The sequence below is a fragment of the Phyllopteryx taeniolatus genome, chromosome 19, assembly GCF_024500385.1.
Source record: "Phyllopteryx taeniolatus isolate TA_2022b chromosome 19, UOR_Ptae_1.2, whole genome shotgun sequence".
NCBI lineage: Eukaryota > Metazoa > Chordata > Actinopteri > Syngnathiformes > Syngnathidae > Phyllopteryx > Phyllopteryx taeniolatus.
The window spans coordinates 314,688-332,127 of record NC_084520.1 but is presented as its reverse complement, the minus strand read 5'-3'; positions in this window follow the sequence as shown (position 1 = coordinate 332,127).

Sequence of the window (17,440 nt, the reverse complement as noted above, 5' to 3'; positions counted from 1 at the left end):
AGCTTTATTTGGAAAAATGTTCCTGAATGATGACGACGATTCTGATTCTGATTCTGATCTAGCTCATGTTCGTGGTCAAGCGGCACGGTGGCATGCCGGTGAGCACATCTGCCTCACAGTTCTGATGACCCGAGTTATACATATGTATCCATCCATTTTCTGCATCGCTTCTCCTCACGCGGGTCGCCTTTCCCAGCTACCTATCTTTTGGGCGAGAGGCGGGGTACACCCTGAACTGGTCGCCAGCCAATCGCAGTATCTATAGATCATCATCATTGCCGTCGTCATCATCAGCCATTATCTATCCACTGCAGGATGAAGGCCTCTTCTTTACGTTTCCAACTACGACGCCATTTTGCAATTTCTTGCCCGTGTATTCCGGTGTGTTTCATGATTTCACCTATGCATCTACTTTGAGGTCTTCGCCGTGGTCGCTTTGTGTCCGGTGGTATCCAATTGATAGTTTCGGCCGTCCACCTTTTGTCAGCTCTTCGGGCAACGCGGCCAACCCATTTCCATTTAATTTTCTTGAAATGTGTTCTTTTTTTTGGGAATGACATCGGTAACTCGCGTCTGCTGTCTGCTTATTTTGGACATTTGGCGTTCCATGTTCCTTTGGGTCACACGCAGTCTTTGTATAACTTTGGCATTCGTCGTCCAAGTTTCATTACCGTAAGGGAGGACTGGTGCAATACGTCGACGGAAAACTTTTCTTTTCAAGCAAATGGGAAGATTGTTCTTGAATATAACACTAAGCCTTCCATAAGCCTGCCAGGCAAGCTTTATATTCAGCGCTTGTATTTCCATCCATCGTTACAAGTTGTCGACGGCGTCTAGGACATAGTCCTCCATTTGGATGTCTTTTTGTGGACAGCAACGATTGAACATGACCTTCATTTTGCGTTTGTACATTTTCAGACCTGAGCGACTTTCTAACTTTCTAACTCGAATTCCTGAATTACGACGCTGTCGTAAAACGGTTCAATAAAACGATGTCGTCTGCAAAAGGAAGATGTCTCAAATAAGCGCCGTTGATTTTTAGTCCTTCTTTTTCCCAATTGAGCTTTTAAAATATTTCTTCCAGGCAAGCTGTAAATGGCTTCGGGGCCTGTGTGTCTGTCGCCTTCCTGAGACTTATTGCACTCTTTCATCCTCGATTCGTATTGAACGTGAAGAATCATTGTATATTGATTGTAGAATGTTGATGATATAGGTCGGCTCTATCTCTGTATTTACTAGCGCCTCAATTGATTTGTATCAATTGAAGCGCGTAACGCTTTCTCATGGAGATGCTACGTGTGGGGATTCCATCGCAAAAATGATCTGTGCCCTGCAGTTACTTTTTTAGACCTTGGGTGGCGCTTTGTGCCTCGCTTGCCCCCACCCTCCCTCTCTCTCTCTCTCTCTCCCCAGCAATCACCACCTCCTCGCCCGCACACCTGTTCCCAATCAGCACTCATCACTGTCTGTGTTGAAGCCTGCCTGATCCAGGGATCTGGCGCTAGAGTTTGTGGTACACAGGCCAACTCTCTTGATTACTACTACTTGTTTGTGTAAGTTCAACCAGGTAGGCTTCCCGCACTTGTACTCATCCTCTTGTGTTCCCCCCCACCGCCCCTATGACTGCGCCATTGACCTTCTCCCTGGAGCCCCCCTCCCCTCCAGCCACCCGTTTAACCTTTTCCGCCCAGAAAAGGAAGCCATGGAGAATTATATCCTTGCCTCCGGACTCATCCGACCCTCTCCTTCCGCCGGGGGTTAGGGTTCTTCTTTGTTGAAAAGAAAGATACCACCGCCCCTGCATTGACTTCCGAGGCCTCAACGACATAACTGTTAAATACAAAACACCGCTGCCCCCTCGTTGACCCTTCAGTCGAACCCCTCTGTGATGCCCAGATATTCACCAAGTGGACCTGCGCAACGTCTACCATCTCATCCGCATTAAAAAGGGGGAGGAATACATCCATCCATCCATCCATCCATCCATTTTCTACCGCTTATCAGAGGTCGGGTCGCGGGGGCAGTAGCTTTAGCAGGGACGCCCGGACTTCCCTCTCCCCAGCCACTTCATCCGGCTCTTCCGGGGGGATCCCGAGGCGTTCCCGGGCCGGCCGAAGGACGTAGTCTCTCCGGCGTGTCCCGGGTCGTCCCCGGGGTCTCCTCCCGGCGGGACGTGCCCGGAACACCTCACCGGGGAGGCGTCCGGGAGGCATCCGAATCAGATGCCCCGGCCACCTCATCTGGCTCCTCTCGATGTGGAGGAGCAGTGGCTCTACTCTGAGATCCTCCCGGATGACCGAGCTTCTCACCCTATCTCTAAGGGTTTGTCTTCCTCATTAGGGGTCTTTGAGCCATGCTTTGTCTGGTCCCTCACCGAGGACCTGTTTGTCATGAGTGACCCTGACAGGGGCATAAAGCCCCAGACAACTTAGCACCTAGGATCACTGGGACACACAAACCCCTCCACCACGACAAGGTGGCGGCTCAAGGAGGGCGGGACGAATACACCCCTTGGAAATTTTTAGTATCTTGTCATGCCCTTTGGGTTAACCAACGCCCCCGTTGTGTTCCAAACCTTCATCAAACACGTCCTCCGTGATATGCTGACCCGGTTCATCTTTTTCTATTTAGATGACATCCTCATCTTCTCCCGCTCTCCCGAAAAACATCCCCATCATGTCCGCCAAGTCCTGCAGCGTCTCCACCAGCTCTCCATTCTAGTGGACCCCTGCTACATCCCAAGCCTTCAAGCGCCTGAAGGAACTATTCACCAGTGCCCCCATCCCGAGACACCCTGACCCCTCTCTCCAGTTCATTGTGGAAGTTGATGCCTCTGACACTGGGGCTGGCGCCGTCCTCTCCCAGAAGGACCCCGAATCACAAAAATTACATCCCTGTGCCTTTTTATTCCAGTCACCTCGCTCCGTCTGAACGTAATTATGACGTCGGAAATCGGGAGCTGCTGGCTCACACCGCGCTTCATTGCTCCCTTTCCTATCACTAAAGTCATCAATTCCACTTCTGTATAATTGAAGCTTCCCCAATCTCTGCTCAAGCCTGTTTCTAACCAGTACCCTTAGCCCTCCCGCCATAATTGGCAAATTATGCTGACCATTATCCTGACCAGCGGCAAAGACTGCAAATCAGCTGAATCTAAACCTCTTTAATGGCTCACCTATTCCCATTTTTAAAGGCAACAAAGAGCAATGGGGAGGAATATACAACTTTTCCGCATCCAAGTAGATCAGTGATTTCCAAACTTTATGGAGCGAAGGCACCTATTTTACAGTTGAAAACTCTCATGGCACAACAACAAACAGTAATTACTGTACTTCCTGCCATCTCATAGAAGAGCATTTATTTGTTCTGTCTGTTACTATGCATCACTGGCATAAATGGAAGAACAAATATACAGTATTTCCTGTAAATGAATAATGTTTTGAGCAGTTAAGTAAAATGTGATAATTTCCCACGATACACCTGAAGATTGCTCATGGCACACGAATGTCCCACGGCACACTGGTTGGGAATACACTGCAGGAGATACAATAAATAACATTAGATTATAGGCTATCTTGTTGTTGGCTTGCTTGGTTTTGTGTTGTGGTGACATTTACTAACCTTAGCTAGAAGCCTCCAATCAACTCAAACTGCTATTAACATCTGTTCTGACAGGCTGCTTTGATCCTTCATAAAGTTGGCCAACAACAATTTTGGACTACGAGTCTTCCCTTTATTGTTTGTAGTAACTGTTTCCCGGTTCTGATCGCCTCTCGCGATGCACATTAGTTCCGCCTTTTGCGGACCAGGAGAAGTGGACGTGGACTTCCTGGCATGCGTGTTGTAGCCTATTGTTGCATGTCAATGGAAATCTTTGACGTTTTTGTGGTTCTCCAACACAATAGTTGTCTGGCTGGCATTTTCCGCGAGGTCACCGTGCTTGTCGTGTCTCTGTTTATTATTGTGTAACGTTGTTTTTGGATGGTAAAGAAATGCCCGCTGAAAAAGTGCAGGGGATATGTCCCCCGTCTTCCCCCCGTAAATGACACTTCTGATATTGTGCATTCCATATTATGCACTTCAAAACAGTTCCTTGGTGTCCTTAATGTCCGTGACATGCTTTCATCAAAACACGCAAAAGAACGAGAAATACACTTGAAATGCCGCAAATTATGGATGGCAAAATCTGGGCAGAGTGAATGACATACACTCTTCGGCAATCGTCTCGATGTCACAAAGTTTTATTAGCATAGTAAATCACAAAGATTTAAAGGTACCGGGGAGAAATTATTGCCTTTGAAACTTTGGAAATAGGACCTTGAGGACAAAACACAAAGCAAAGCAGCCCAAGTCCTGAATCTCAAGACAAGGTCCTGGACAGACCGAAGCTAAAGAAAGCGGAAACAGATCTGAAATCTCTCTCTTGAAGTCTTGGCAAGCGGAGCAAGCTCATTGTTCTTTGGGTTTCAAAAAAAGACCTGATGGTGTAACTGATATGGTCTTCATCTGTAATTAGCTATATGACTGCACACGGCTTATGATAGTGCCAAGCTGCAAATAAAGTGAAAAGATTTCGCCTCTTCCTTGAGCTGAGGGAGAGCTGCACACACCATATTTCTTGTCTTGCTGAAATTGGCCAGCGCTTGTCTCATGCAAATAATTACTGTTGACTTCACCTCACTGGGCGTATACTGCTGGGCGAACGGCAAGTCTGGCTTTCGTTACCACGACGACCCGGGGCCCGTACCTCCCGTCCCCGTTCATTTGGCGCCCCTCTCTTCCATTCGCTTAGTGACCCCATACACTAACCCATTTAAGAGTCCCTGTCAACCGTGCTCGGTTTGAAGTCTCCCAGATCGGAGGCCCTGTTATTTCCGTCTTCGAAGGCTTGGATATCGTCAGACTGGAAACATTCCCATCTCAACCCGATATCTGCCAACGTGACTGCTGAGTAAACGGAAAGCTCACTGTGAGCCCGACACTAACAAAATGCCAATCGATGACGTCGCATACAAACCGACATCTCCCCAAAACAGTGGTCTCAAACTCATGGCCCAGGGCCCAATTGATGCCCGGGGGATGATATTTTGCGGCCTTCGCATTTTTTATCTGCATCTCTTATCTCAGAGCTGTTGCCCTGGGCGTTTTATGTTTCCCCCCCTCATTTATAAGACCATAGCTCAGGCTAATGACAGCTTTCAGCAGCTGCCAACAAGTTAGACAAAGTGAGAGAGCGACAGTCACTCGGTTGAAACGGAATTCTGAAGTGACACCAATTGGAAGAAACGTATATCCTGTCAGCCAATCCCGGTCACGTCTTTCTCAAAACCATCCGTGGAGAGAGAGGTTGGCGACGAGCACAGCCAATGTGAGGAAAAGTGGGAAGCGGAATGTTGTTTTTGTACTTGATGCAGGCCAGACTCAAGCAGACGTTATCTCCAGCGGCCCCTGGATAAGTTGAGTTTGAGACCCCAGATGGTGCTTTAGATGTCCACAGACCATTAAATAATGAGAGCAAATGCCATTTAAAACTATGAGGGAAAGAGGAAGTCCATGCCGACAAAATGACATGTAATACTATGATAATATAGGTAAGATTTGTACGATTTAATAATTGTTTTTTGTCGACACACGTAGTGCATGCGTTTTCTTTATGTTGTGCAGTAAATGTAAAAGTTATGTTGGCTAAACTGAAACGTACATGTGACTAAACAGTAAAATATAGGGACCGAATCGGAATTTGGGGGCTTTGTCGAGCAATATTAACCGAGCCGAGACTGATGTTTGCATTGTGGTTGTACCTAAAGGGTCTGCGTGATGGTGAGGTCACAAACCAATGTGAAGTGGAATGTTACATAAACTGACTTGGACTTGTTTTGACACACTTCTCCACTGCACAGTGAAAAAGATGGTGGCCCAAAAGGGGTCAGTAATACAATGGTGGAACCACGTCGTGCTGCAGGGGTTAAAACTTAAATCCGGTTCAAATCCGGCCTCACCTGTGTGGAGTTTGCATGTTCTCCCCGTGCCTGCGTGGGTTTTTTCCGGGTACTTCGGTTTCCTCCCACATCCCAAAAACGTGCATGCTAGGTTCATTGAAGACTCTAAATTGCCTGTACGTGCGAATGGGAGTGCATACGGTTGTTTGTTTATATTTGCCCGGTGATTGGCTGGCGACCAGTTCTGGGTGTACTCCACCTCTCTCCAAAAGATAGCTGGGATAGCCTCTAGCACGCCCGCGACCCTAGTGACGATAAAGTGGAACGGAAAAAGAATCAATTCACACACTTCTCGGCAGAGGTAATTTTACAAAGCTCTCGTCATGATCAAACTTCCAATTAAAAATGCACATCCATCCAATCATTTTCTTTTCTACCCCGCTTATCCTCACTAGGGTCGGGGATAGGCTGGAGCTAACCAGTCGTCCACCGTGCCACCTAAAAAATTCACGCTCTCATACAAATCATGTTTTCTCCCGTAAGTTCAAAATCAGTGACATTTCGGTTTTTCTTCCCAAAGCCTAAGTGAATATGTTTCCCAGAAAGCATACGACATCATGTGATTCAGTCCCTTGTTAAACACCAGCTCACGGTAAATGTGCCTGTAAAAATGTCCCCATCCGCATTTGGGCTCTAATCCAGTGACAGAGTTTATCACTCCTTCAAGGTCAGCGGACCGAGGAGGGACGTCTTTAACAACAGGCGATGTTGTCAGGAAGCCGTCCTTTCTGGAGTCTAAGCACATCTTCGGCATCACTGAGGCACCGGGCTGTTCACTCATAGCCGCAGACAGCATTATGTAAGCGGTTTCAAAGACTGGCCGAGACAGAAAGAAGAAAGGAACTGCTCTCCATCGCACAGCACCTCCATTATTAATGACACCATAAAATACTTTGAGCAAATTAAAATCCAGTCTTTTATATGCAGCGCCGAATGCCGACAAAAGCTAAGGCGATAAGTTCCTCAGAGCTGTGTGAAGTGGACTTCAAAAGGGCCTATGCAGTGCTGTTGCCCAGATATATGAAAGGGAAAATCCAATCCATCCATTCCCCGCACAAGGGTCGCGGGCCTGCTGGACCCTATCCCGGCTATCCTCGGGCGAGAGGTGGGGTACACCCTGAACCCGTCGCCAGCCAATCGCAGGGCACATAGAAACAAACAATCATTCGCGCTCACATTCACACCAACGGGCAATTTAGAGTCTTCAATGAACCTAGCATGCATGTTTTGGGGACGTGGGAGGAAACCGGAGTACCCGGAGAAAACCCACGCAGGCACGGGGAGAACATGCAAACTGCCCACAGGCGGGGCCGGGACTTGACAATGACCTTGGGCATGAAGAGCTGGAGAAGGAGCGCTGATTGGTTGACAGAATGGCAGCAGGGCCATTGAGGCCATTACGATCACGGCAACAAAAATGTTGACAAAAGTGCTTTCTACGATCAGAAAGTACAAATTGTGAGTAGCTACGTGTGAATATAATTTTCACACTACCGAACGTGTTTATTGAAGTTTCACCATCTGTTTTGTCGGCTCCGTCTGCACTCTGTTTTTAAAATTGAGACCACAGCATGTGAAAAATAACCCTTAATGTAAGGATAATTGTCCATTGACCAGAGTCAGTGCTTCCAAATAAATAAGCAAATCCCACTGAGTTTTTTAATTCAAGTGGGCAAGCGTGAGTGTGAACGGTTGTTTGTTTATACAGTGGGGCAAAAAAGTATTTAGTTGGCCACCAATTGTGCAAGTTCTCCCCCTTAAAAAGATGAGAGAGGCCTGTCATTTTCACCATGGGTATACCTCACCTATGAGAGACAAAATGAGAAGACAAAAATCCAGAAAATCATATTGTCTGATTTTTAAAGAATTCATTCTCTTTCACCCGACCCCTATGGCCCCTCCCACAGGTGGTGAGCCCATGGGAAGGGGGACCCGCGTTACCCTTTAGGGCTGTGCTCGGCCGGGTCCCATGGGTGCAGGCCCGGCCACCAAGCGCTCGCCTTCGAGCTCCACCTCCGGGCCTGGCTCCAGAGGGGGGCCCCGGTGACCCACGTCCGGGCGAAGGAAACCCAGATCCATTTAATTGATTTATTCATAGGGGTTTTTGGAGCTGTGCTTTGTCTGGTCCCTCAGTTCGGACCAGTTTTCCATGGGTGACCCTACCAGGGGCGTGAAGCCCCAAGACAACTTAGCTCCTAGGATCATTGGGACACACAAACCCCTCCACCACGATAAGGTGACATCGTCATCGGACTTGCGGCATGTCAGAATCCCCTGTCAGAAGGAGTTTCAACTCCCACCTCCGGCAGAACTTCACCCACGTCTCGGGGGAGATCATGTTCCGCTCCTCCATTGCCGAGGCGGCTAACTGGAGTTGTGGCCGTAAGGTAGTCTGTGCCTGTCGTGGCGGCAATCCCCGAACCCGTTGGTGGACACCAACGGTGACGGATGCCGTCAAGCTGAAGAAGGAGTCCTATCGGGCCTTTTTGGCCTGTGGGACTCCTGAGGCAGCTGATGGGTACCGGCTGGCCAAGCGGAATGCGGCTTTGGAGGTCGCTGAAGCAAAAACTCGGGCATGGGAGGAGTTCGGTGAGGCCATGGAGAACGACTTCCTGACGGCTTTGAGGGAATTCTGGTCTACCATCCGGCATCTCAGGAGGGGGAGGCAGTGCACCATCAACCCTGTGTATAGTGGGGATGGGGCGCTGCTGACCTCAACTCGGGACGTTGTGAGTCGGTGGGGAGAATACTTCGAAGACCTCCTCAAAGCCACCGAAACGTCTTCCCATGAGGAAGCGGAGTCTGGGTTCTCTGAGGTGGGCTCTCCTATCTCTGGGGTCGAGCTCACCGAGGTGGTTAAAAAGCTCCTTGGTGGCAAGGCCACGCGGGTGGAGGAGATTCGCCCCGAGTTCCTAAAGGCTCTGGATGTCGTGGGGCTGTCCTGGTTAACACGCCTCTGCAACATCATGTGGACATCGGGGACAGTGCCTCTGGATTGGCAGACTGGGGTGGTGGTCCCCCTTTTTAAGAAGGGGGACCGGAGGTTGTGCTCCAACTACAGGGGGATCACACTCCTCAGCCTCCGTGGTAAGGTCTATTCAGGGGTGCTGGAGAAGAGGGTCCGTCGGGAAGTCGAATCTCACATTCAGGAGGAGCAGTGTGGTTTTCGTCCTGGCCGTGGAACAGTGGACCAGCTCTACCCCCTCGGCAGGGTCCTCGAGGGTACAAGGGAGTTCGACCGTGTCCCTCGGGGGGTCCCGTGGGGGGTGCTTCGAGAGTACGGGGTACTGAACCCCCTGATACGGCCTGTTCGGTCCCTGTTCAACTGGTATCAGAGTTTGGTCCGCATTGCCAGTCGGACTAGTTTCCGGTGAGCATTGGACTCCGCCAAGGCTGCCCTTTGTCACCGTTCCTACCCTCACCTATGGTCACGAGCTGTGGGTTGTGACCGGAAGAACAAGAGGAGCATTGAGAGGAGCCAGATGAGGTGGCTCGGGCATCTGATTCGGATGCCCGGGAACGCCTCGGAAGAGCCGGGTGAAGCGGCTGGGGAGAAGGAAGTCTGGGCGTCCCTGCTAAAGCTACTGCCCCCGCGACCCGACCTCAGATAAGCGGAAGAAGACATTCTCTTTCATTCTCCTTTAGCCCATGAGGTACACATTTCATTCTATTTGACCAACAGAAAAAAAAAGTCTTGGCTTTTGCTTAATTGTGTTCTCTTAAGCATCGGAGTTACAAGGATGTCATCATAAAGTACGCAGCATGTTTTGCTCAAAGATGAAGTTCAGTTCAAGTGAGTATAAAATACAACTCAATTCAGTGCAATCAATTCAATCAATCATAATCTCAGTTGTTGTTCATTGAACTTTAAAGGGTGCAAATACTTTAGTGTTATGATTTCTGAGGGGGAAAAATTGAGAAAACACATTTTCTTAGCACTCCAATATGTGTTGCGACTGGAGCAAGATTGTATGACTTGACCTGCGACCTGCGACCTGCTTAAACCAAGTCATGACTCGACACGACTTGCTGGACATTTAGCGGCTTGCTGGATTATTTTGATTTGGATTTTTTTCCCACAGTGCCTTGGGACTTGCTTGAGACTTGCACATACTGTATGTGACTTAGTCCCACCTCTGGTATGCGGGGTATGGGCTTGGGGGGCGTGGGCAGGGGTTATACTTGAAATGACATTTTTCCAGGAACTGCAAATGTTTTCCCCGTGAAATTCAAAGTCGTCATTGGTTCTACCTTGCCCTCCCATTTCGTTTGAATTGTCACCTCTCCATTTGAGACACACACACAAACGTCGCTTGCTTCGGGTGCTTTCCTTTCGACTCGTTCGCTACCTCACAAAGCAGATTAGAAAAAAATCGCTCCAAGAGGAATGCAAAGATAGACTCGTGTCACATCTTCTAACCTCGGGAAAGGAGGTCTGATAAAAGTCCGCAATGTCTCCTCGTTCCCGCATTTCTGAATCTCGGTAAGGTGTGAAACGGAGGCCGTGATAAATATCTTGTACTGTGGGCTCAGGTGATAAAGTGTCGGCTGTAAAGGGTGCAGAGTGTGCTTACTTCGAGATAAAAAAAAAAAAAAAAAAATGGAATGGAATGGATGTTATCCTTATCAAATAAGATAAGCACAAACAGTGGAAGCTCTGAGGTCTCACACAATGCACATCGTCTCATCGGTTCACATTTTGAACCCTATTTTCCCATAGGAAATGTAGCGGTCATTTTCATATCATTTGATCGATAATGGTAAAGACACTTTTTTATGGGTAAATGTCTCCCATGCTGAAACGGCCAGTATTTTCCTAAAGTTAATGATGATTCAACATTTTAAGCATTCATAGTAAAGGCCATTTTTCTTCGCGAAAGAAATGGTTGACATACGCTTTTTATAACGGTAAAGACAAAAAATGCAATAACAGCTTCAAAATCTTCACACATCATCCCAACTACTCAGTACACTCTTGTCTTTATACGACAGGAATAATGGTCAAGACAACGGTTCCACAAATTCCTGCATATTTTTTTTGGCCGTCTGCTATCGTGTGAATGCAAAACGGCCGCCTCATCCTGGCACTTCAGCTCACGCACCCCCGTGGTGTATTGCAACGACATAGCGATGCTCTCCCCAGTGGCATTAACGGTAAAGGCAGCTTGAGTGACGAAGCTATTTCATTTTGCAAAAGAACCAACAAAGGAGCTCTGAAGACACGAAGATGCATTTGTGTTTGTTTCCAGGAGAAAACAATTCAGCAAGAGGAGAAAAAAAACATCATTACCTATCTTCAGAAACGATGTTCCAAATCGTAAAACTGACGATAAAGACATTTTCAAAGTTTGAAAAATATGACTTTATTCTATTCTATTCTATTCTATTTATATTATATGATTGATTTTCAAAAGGAAATTCAGCGGGCCATGTCTTTACGGTTATTAAAAGCAAATGAATTGGCGTTAACATTCCTCGTAATATTAAGGGTGAAAACCCAATTTGTAAAGTATGTGCCTTGGCCCCCTTTTCAAGGTTGCTCTAGATCACTGCTCTAGCTTGGCATGAAGTACGTCAATCACTGCCTCATTAGCTTTGTGCTATCCTACATCGAACTTTAAAGTTGGATTGGACGAATAACTTGCATGTCTCATGAACTCATTTTTGATTTGTTGCTATGGTACCGCGTGACAGTCTAGTTATTCTTGGTATGTACTGCAGTGGTATCGGAAAGGTGCAGTGAGACATGGTGTCTCAGACACAGAGTTGCTAATAAGCATTCTGACGCTGCTCAACCGTGAAAAAGCATGCATTTTCTGGAATCCACCTCCACCGGTTGGCTTGACGACGTACAAACAAAAACACGTATATTCCGAGAGATCATCCTGTTTCCAATGTGGACAGCAGAACCGGCATAATAAATCATAGCATGCATGCGCCACACTCATTACAAATGTGGGGTTCACCTTTGTTATTTTTTGTAAAATGAATACACGTTGCTGATACGAGACTTGTCTTGAAATTGGTTTGTTTTGTCATTTTTTTATGATACTTAGATCATAAATCACTATTATTATTATTATTATTTGAGCTTATTTGCACTTTGCAGCATCTCTGTAATGTGTTATCACGACCGACAATGTGCTGTAATCACAATTCAGAAAAGGTTGCAGAAATGTTTTGAGATATGGCTTCCAATTAGAAGTGATGGATAATCAGGCTCAATTCTCATCTGCCGCAGTCGCACTCCGCGCATGAGGAAATAATAAGAGATGATGACAATTGCACTTTTATATACGCTCGTTGAAATCATGTCTGAGCAAGCAATATTAGCGCCTTGTGAAATCATTTGAATGGTGAAATTTAATATGAACGTCATCCCATTGTGTTGTCATCTTGTGGTCATTTTCCTCTCATTATTCCAAAGACCAGGCAGATTTTGCGAATGACTTCAAAATCTTTTGAAGCTAATTCCCATCGCAATGAGATTTTCAAAGCCGATTGCCCGCTGTGCTTTGTTTTATTCAAGGTTTCCACGGACTGAAATGTTTCAGAACGTAAAGGGAAGGCAAGAAACTCTCTCTCTCTGTCTCTCTCTGTCTGTCTGTCTGTGTGTGGACAGCCGGTTGTATGCATCAGCTGAATTCAACTGAGCTGTAGCTAACAGACCTCGTGTTGGCAACTCTCGACTCGAATGCATTCATTGACATCATCACATCCTCACGAGAGAGAATGGCCGTATACGCTTGTTAAGTACCTGCAGTGTATTACGCACGTCGTGGTTCACATTCACCGAGCAATAAAGCAAAGCATTTGTGTCAAATGTTTTATTCTTATGAGATTTGCACTCAAGCTACCTTCATTCTGTCACGCTGGACTACTTTGGCCTCTTAACTATGCCTCTGCTTGGACAATTTTCCACGATATACAGTCCAACTATAGCAGTACAGGACACCACCTAACAGCCTGTGTTCAATGAGCTTTTGGTTACCTCATCTTGTTCCAAGAAAATGAGAAAGTAAAAAAAAAAAAAAGAATCATATGCATGTTTATTTGTGTGCTTGCAAAGTTTGATATCATGCTTGTCAATCCTAGTATGAACACTGCAAAAAATAAAAAGCAAACTCTTAAGAATATTTGTCTGATTTCTAGTCTAATCTGATTACAATTCAAATAAGACTCCACATGTAGAAACTAACTTGTTTTAGCTCATTTTCACTCACTTTTGCAGTAGATGTCACTTCCTTGTGACTCCCTCTCTCTCTTCATCCGTACTGATTCTTACAGGTCAATATGCTTTTTCTTTCTTCTTCTTCTTCTTATGATTATTATCGGCTCCCGATTACAACTCTAAGCGAATGAGCTCGGCTCGTGTTTTATGGTGTGAACTAATGCATCAAGGTCACTCGAGAACATCGTTCATCTTTTACGCCAACGGCTTCACAATGACAAGCTCGGCGAACGATGGTACGGTGTTGCCTCACAATGTAAACCATGAGCGTCGCAACACAGGGCTGACTAAAAGCAGTGTGACCAAAAGAATGAATGATAGACTTGAAACATGACAAGAGTTTTTCAAGAAAGTATTGCAAGTCTTCTTCACTTTGGGTCGTAACAGTTAGCTTTAGCCCCCAGCTAACAGCAGAAAGTCCCATGCTACTACCAGCTGGCCTGTTTATTACAGTGGACCCCTGCATACTCGCAGTATGGAACTCGTGGATTCACCCATCCGCAGATTAGATTTTTTTCATATACAGCATATTTGATTGATTTCCCTTCTTTTGGGGGCGGGGGAACCAATCCCAAAATAGCTTAGTGTTCGCTTATCCCTGCTTATTTAAGAATTTGTTGGGTTTAAAAATAAATAATAATAAAAACTATTAACGACGCCACTGCTCCTGTTGATATTTCTCAACTTCGCAACTCTTATTAGAATTCCCACCGAGTGCTGGCAGGCAGCTAACAGATACCGGCGGTGACAGCAACAAGCTGAGTCTGTGCTCGGGCTGGCTACCAGGATGCCTGCAAGTTTGATCACCAATCGCACTTTGACGAAAATATTTTTGCTTCAAAAATATTGCCATCTGCATGGCGGTAAACACAGATTTGCATTGAGTATGTTTTTGGAAAGTGGAAAACCTCTGACGACTGAGTAAAGAATTGACAAACTGACAGATGAGGCAGCCATCGAAAAGTCGGCTGTGCCTTTTTGGTGAGCCACGTGTTGTTCTTTCATTTTCCGTAGCGGTTACCCTCACACGGGTCGCGGGCGTGCCGCAGCCCATCCCAGCTATGTTCGGGAGAGAGGCGGGGTACACCCTGAACCGGTCGCCAGCCAGTCGCAGGGCACATGTAAAAAAAAAAAAAAAAGACCATTCGCACTCACAGTCACACCTACGGGCAATTTAGAGTCTTCAATGAACCTAGCACGCATGTTTTTGGGATGTGAGAGGAAAGCGGAGTACCCGGAGAAAAGCCACGCAGGCACGGGGAGAACATGCAAACTCCACACAGGCGAGGCCGGATTTGGACCCGGGTCCCCAGAACTGTGAGGCAGATGTGCTAACCAGTCGTCCAGCGTGTTAGCCTGACGTAAATGATAGTATACGCGATGCAATATCACCGTTGAGCTGCTGTGACCTATTGTTTTGAAGTGAAGGGAGGGCAATTGCAGGTCTGTGACTGAATGAGACCTTTGCCCACACCAATCTGCCACCTCCAACCTCACCAACCTTACTGTCTCTGTGCAAAAATGTCGCACAATATCCTGAAGACTCTGATGCATGGTAAAGAAAATTCGATTAGGAGATGCTTAATCATGGGTGCTTTGGCATCATCTTAGGCTATTCCCTTCAGAACCAAGCAATTTCTACGGAAGTATTTTCCCCCCCGAAAAGTTTTTAAAACCCACTCAAAAACTGAAATGGCAATTTCCAAAAAATCTGTGGCCTTGACAGGGGGGCCTCGGTTTACAACAAAGTTCTATTCCCAAATTGGTGTGTAAGTCTCACACAGCTAACGCCATAGTCAAGTCATAATTTCAGGAAATATTTGGATGAAAAGCAGGAAGTACATGAGTGCGCCACCTGAAAACAGGTAGTCGACTTATAAAATACAAAACAGGTCAATCTATATTGTACAATGTGAGAGACCGATGCAATACATCATACTATCAATATTTTCACCGTGAAGTAAATGAATAAAGAAGCTAAACTACTATCTATATCCTTTCTAAGCGCTGACAAAGCACATTTGTGATATAATGTCAATGTTGGAACATTTTAACATCAGTGCCAATCACCATCAATATTGCAGGCAAAAAAAGTGACATTACTACACGTTATTATTGCTACAATCAAAAAAGGTTCAAATCACTTTTCAATGAGTGAAATAAAAAAAGAAAAGACCTTCACCCAAAATTGTCTTTCCAGCGCCTTGCTCAGGTAGCCACATCCTCCCATCTGACCTGCAACGCGAGACCCTCGAGACCCTCGTCAAATCATCTCATCCATGCAGCGATGACGATGACGCTCGCTCCGCTAGCTGGTGATGAGTGACTACAATGTCATAATTGTAATCATTTGATGAAATGGACGTTTTTGCGTAGGTGCCATGTGTGTGGCACATACAGTAACTATCAGCAACAAGAGTCCAATATTGTGCAGTATCCATTGGTGGCTTCAAGTTACCATGGCTTGCTGATAAACTCACCCGAAGCGGAAACTCGGAAATTCGACTTTAAGTGTGATTTACGGACAACAATGTCCAAAGTGCATCTCTAGCCACTCAATAGGCTGCGTTGCGATGCTTTACAGGCTTCCTCTGATGCACTTTGTGGGAGTCGGTACTCCTTTTTAGCTCTCGGAGCTTCAGTTCAAAAACGTGAAGCCTTCGGGCTATCAGAGTACAAAGCCACGAATGAAGGAATCCAAAACTCATTTGATGAGTTTATTATTGGCCCTAGAAATCCCAGCTTTGAGGCACAGTCATATAGCGTCCAACTCCCCACAATTTCCATGTAACAATTCTAAAATAGCAGGTTTCCACTCAACTAATATCATGACAGTTTCCCCAGACGTATACGGAGGCAAACAAACTATGTGGGAAATGTCTTGGGAAGAATGACGATGAATGTTATTCATCAACATAATTGCAGAACTAGAAACTGCTTCATCTGTTTAATGATGATTGACATGTTGCATTTTATATTCTGTGACTGCCTTGGCATAAAAGTACAGTGGAACCTCCAAAGCTCAAAAGAATTCTGCACAATTTTGTATTTATTTTCCCTATATGAAATACTGAAATAAGACACATGATAGAGATTAGCCATCATTATTTTCTATACAGACAATCTTGGGGTTCATCTGGAAGGACTTGGAGGGTCAAGGTTGGAGTTATCCTGCAGACAATGAGGAATCGAATCTAGTCTTTGGAAAGACCCTAATCTGAATCCTGACTACTGATGAAGTGGTCTCGTGCTATTTCATTGATTTGTCCTCTTAGAAATAAGTGCCGCTTCGCAAATAATCACCTTTGTTCACTGTTGAGTCCGTTTGATCTGGCGCTCACTCAGTTGCTAACCAAAGCAGCAGCACCTAATACGGCAGGAAAACAGTCGCTCAGATTAATTCGAGGGTGTGCGTGGGTTCCCGGTGTAGTATGAAAGATGCGCTTTTGTTATGCAGATGCACTTACTGCTGCGATCAACTCTGACATGTGATCACTCATCAATGACCTCGTTTGAATTGAACTGTGTGGCGGTCGGGTTAACCGGTCAGCCATCGCATCGCCGTGAAAATCATTTTCAATTTTGAAATATCTTCACACGGTGGAATTACAATGTAGTATTTGCCCATGTGATGAAATATTATCCACAAAATTACTGAATACACAACCTTTATCAATCCGATTATGTGCATGAGAGAACTAAGGTTCGGTGACCTACTTTCAAACGAGATGTTTGTGTGAAGAATCTCATCAACCGCTCTTGTTTTTCCCGAATGTTATTGCGGGTCTCAGGTGGCGGGGCACACTCACCAATTACACTGAAGATGGGAGTTCTAAGAGGGAAAAGTCATTGGGACTGGGAGGAGGAAAAACATCCCATATAGCGAGACTGTGACAGAGTGGGTATGCCAAAGGCAGATGAATCCAACAGGGGTTATACCAGCGAGAGCAGCTTTGGACCAAAAGAAACTACAAAACACTGGCACAATTTTAGCTGGGAGAGAAGCACCAACTTGAGAAGATACAGTAAATGCTATATTTCTTATGAGACTGGAAAACCTGCCGAAGTCAAATGACAAGAGAGTTATTGCAAGTCAAATGTCAGACTGTGATCAATGACTTTGTCTCAGCTTATCAGAGCTGCTCATCAAATTCAGGGGGCTCGAACTGAGTGCGTTGTCAGCAGCCAGATCGGACAGCGCCTGTCAATG